This window comes from Belonocnema kinseyi, chromosome 4, assembly GCF_010883055.1.
Source record: "Belonocnema kinseyi isolate 2016_QV_RU_SX_M_011 chromosome 4, B_treatae_v1, whole genome shotgun sequence".
Lineage (NCBI taxonomy): Eukaryota > Metazoa > Arthropoda > Insecta > Hymenoptera > Cynipidae > Belonocnema > Belonocnema kinseyi.
Genome location: NC_046660.1, coordinates 17,822,771 through 17,827,227, shown reverse-complemented (window position 1 = coordinate 17,827,227; position 4,457 = coordinate 17,822,771).

Sequence of the window (4,457 nt, the reverse complement as noted above, 5' to 3'; positions counted from 1 at the left end):
AAAAAAGAATATTTTAAAATATATTAAATTATTAAATGCAGCCTTAAATTCAGAAATCTACTTAAATTCAGAGATGAACTTAAATTCAGCAAAGATTTGTCTAAATTTAAGGAAAATGTCTGAATTTCAAATTTTAATCATACGTTTTCTTAAATTCGGATCAACTTTACTTGAATCCAGATAAATTTTTAATAAATTTAAGTTAATCACTGAATTTAAGTACATTTCTGAATTTAAGGTGAATCATTTTAAAGCATTCTTTTTATTGTGTACGCTGTAAGGAAAGATTTTATTGCAATTTTACAAACCGGAAGTATTTTTATATCATGGCAGCTATTAAATTAAAAAAAAAAAACTGGCGTCAATTGACGTTTTTATAAAATTACGTTCCAGACTATTCAAATTGAAAAATTAAAATTAGATGCAGGGTGGCCGCTAGACCGAGAAATGACAATGAACTTTTATTTTACCAGGAATTTTTAAATAAGTTCGATTTCAACTTTTTTCTTATATTAAATTTGTTATTGTTAACTTTTTTATTTATGCGATTCAATTTACAATGCATTATTATCAAATCTTTTACTTAGCAAATTTTCCATAAAACTTCATAAAAAAAAAGTTGAAAAATTGAAACTTTATAAACTAATTTCAATTTTTTAATAATTTGAAATAAATAGATTCCCTATTTAACGCTTTTATTTACTTTTAAATTCTAATTAAATATTATTTGAGTCTCAAATATTTTATTTTAATTGAGAAAAAGAACAATTATTTAATTAGTTTCAAAATTAATTTGAAACTTGAAATGATTTCAAATACTTTAAAACAAAAAGTATTTTTTTCAGATTTGGAACATAAAGTTTAGAAGCTTTTTAAGAATTTTGAAAGGTTTCGTAAGAATACAAAATTTTTCCTACGATTCCCAGAAAAATTACAAATGTTTTTTATGTTGAAAAATTAATTTAAAGAGAATATTTTTTTAGTATTTCCGAAAATTGTCAAAGAAAAATTATGAAGCTTTTACAGCAGTTTTTTAATTTTTTAGAATTTTGAAAAGGATTTTAGTTACAATTCAAATTATTTAAAAAGATATTCAGAAGTTTTGAAGAAATTTCAAAATAAATTTTAAAATATTTTAAACATTTAATAACATAAAAAGATTATTGATTTGAAACTACTTACAGTTAAAAAAATTTAACTTCTAATTTAAAGTGTTCAGTTTAGAAGAAAATGTACAAATTTAGACGCTTTCTAAGTTATTGGAAAAATTAATTTTAAGAGAATATTTAAAAAGTTGTTAAAACGGTCAGAAAAGATTGTGCAAGATTTTAAAGAAATTTTCTCAATTTTGCAGGATTTTAAAAACACTTTATTATGAAGTTTTGAAAAAATTTGAAAAAAATCTAAAACCACATGTAGATTTTTGAAGCTCCTTAAGGATTTTAAATAGTTCCAAGATAATAAAAAAATTTCTGAAGATTCCTGGACAAATTTTAAATTATTTTTCATTTAAAAAAAAAAATTATCTATAAATAAATATTTACATTTTTTAAGATTTTAAAAGTTAAAATAATTGAACTTCTAATTTAAAAAGTTTTTAGTTTAGAAGAGAATATTTTAAAAAGATTTTAAAGATTTATAAAATTATCAAAAATTAATATGCAAGAATTTAAAGGAATTTTTTTAATTTTGCAGGATTTTAAAAAATTTTAGGAAAAATTCCTAAATCTAAAGCAAAATGTAGATTTTTTATATCAAATTTTGAAGCTATTAAAGATTCTTATGAAAATTGAAAATGATTTTTAATTCTTAAAAATTAAGTTAAAAAGTATATTTAAAAATTAATTTGCCGTTTAGTTCTTATCACTTTAAATAATAATTTTTTCTAGTAGCCACCCTAAGCATATATATATTTTTCGTAATAACATGGAACGTAGTGAAAATAATGAAAATCTTTTTTTAGAGTGTATAGCAAATTCGTGTATGAATTTAAGTAATTTTGGAATGTTTGAATTTTGAATACCAAGTAGAGTTTATACACACTATTTTTTAATACCCCTATACAAATATACACGAGCCTAGAGGTCACAAAAGCCATACTAAAGTTTATTTTTATATGGTGCAATAATCCCAATAGAATTTTTTGTTCTATCTCTGAAAGTGGTGCTAAAATCGAAGAAAGCCAAACCCGAATAAATGATTTTTCTTATAATTTAAAGGGAAAATGAAACTGGACTCTCTATTTTTTAATTTATTTATTCGAAATCAAAATCAATTTAACGATAATACTCCAAACAAAAGAAAACCATAGGTTTTTATTTATTGGAAAAGATATTTAAATTATTTTTTACATTACAAAAAAAATGCTTTTTTATAAATACATTTCACAGAATGAAATTGGTGCATTTTTTCCCCACGCGAGATTTTTTAAATAATAATTGCCAGTTTAAAAAGTCCGATTTCAAGTCCAGAAACAAGTGCAATTCCGAGTATTATGAATATTATAAATATTGTAGCATAATTTTCTCAATCCTTGCCTTAATCTTGAGCTTCAAATTTGCGTACTTGCACAATTGTAATTTAATATTGCGAATTACGATAGGATCGGAATGTTGATAATCTAAATTTTATATTTATTGTTCACTAAACTAGCTATATACATGGCATAATAAAAAGCTTTTATTAATTTACATAACAGACCAAGGGTACATTTTATTTATTCTAATTTTCCTTCCCTTGATTTTCAATTACGGAAAAATCATGGTGTCTATTCAAATCTTGGAAAAAAAGGTCCTGACAAATTCTAGGGTTTTAGGTATCATTTTTTATAGTAGGAAGTAATTAAAATAATTCGCATTTTTGTAAACAATCAACTGGGAATATGTATACATTTTCGCGATATATATATATATATATATATATTTTTTTATTTCTAGGGATTCAATTATTATTTTATTTAGAAAGCTTTGACAAATTATATTGAAAGATATTCTTCAATATAATAAAATCGTCGATCAATTAAGTAACTGATGTAATATTAATTTTAGTTTAAATCGCTTAAATTCCTAACTTTTTACGTAAAAATTATTGCCTTTTCAACTAGATGGATTTATTTTTAAACAAAAAAGACTGTTTTTTAAATAAAATATATAAATTCTAAACCAAATAACTGAATTGTCAACTAAAGAAAATTTAAATAGTTGCATTTTGAATCAAAAAAGATGAATTTTCAAACGAGAATAATTTTCAGACAAGAAGATTAATTGTCTAATAAAAAAAAATGATTTTTCAACCAAGAAGATTAATTTTCTATTAAAAAAGACGCATTTTTAACAATAAATATTATTTTTTAACTAGTTAGTTGAATTCTCAACCAATGGGACTAATCTTTTATAAAAAACGAATTTTCGACAAAAAAGGTCAATTTTCGAACAAGAAAATTAATTTTCTACAAAAAAAAAAAGACTTCAACTTACATACACTTTCAATTAAAGAATTGAGTTTTGAACTAAAAAAAAATCAATTTTCAACCAAAAAGATGTATTTTAGAAAAGTTTAACTGTGAATTAGGTGGTTTAATTTTATAACTAAAATCATGAATGTTCAACAAAAAAAAATTTTTTTCTACCAAAATCCAATTTTTCAAATAATTATATGAATTTTGAATCCAATACTTAAATTTTTGATTAAAAAAGATAAATTTAAAATAAAAAAGATGGATTTTTACGCAGATTATTTTTTAACCAAAAAAGAAGAATTTTCAAATGAGATTAATTTTCAGACAAGAAGATTAATTCTCTACCAAAAAAGACGATTTTTCCAAAAATTATAAAATTTTAATCAATTAGTTAAATTTTGAACTAAAACGGGTAAATTTTCTAACAAGAAAATCAATTTTCTACAAAAAAAACGACTTTCCAACTTACATAGATTTTCAATCAAAGAATTGAATTTGGAACTAAAGATCAATTTTCAACCAAAAAAAAATAAATTTTTCACAAAAGAAGTTTAACTGTGAATTAGGTGGTTTAATTCTTAACTAAAATCATAAGCTTTCAACAAAAAAGATGAATTTTCAAAGAAAAAGATTAATTTTCTACAAAACACAATTGTTAAAAAAATTATATGAATTTTCAATCAAATAGTTCAAATTTGAACAAAAAAAGATAACTTTTCAACCAAAAAGTTGAATTTTCAACGAAGAAGATTATTTTATTGCCAAAAAAAGTACGAATTTTCAAATGAGATTAATTTTCAGACACGATGAATAATTCTCTACCAAAAAAGACGATTTTTCAACAAATTATATAAATTTTTAATCAAATAATATGAATCTCTAACCAAATAGTTGAATTTTTAACTGAAAAAGACCAATTTTCAAACAAAATTATGAATCTTCAACTGGAATAGTTCGATTTTCAACTAAAATGATGGAGTGCATAATTATAATAGTTTAA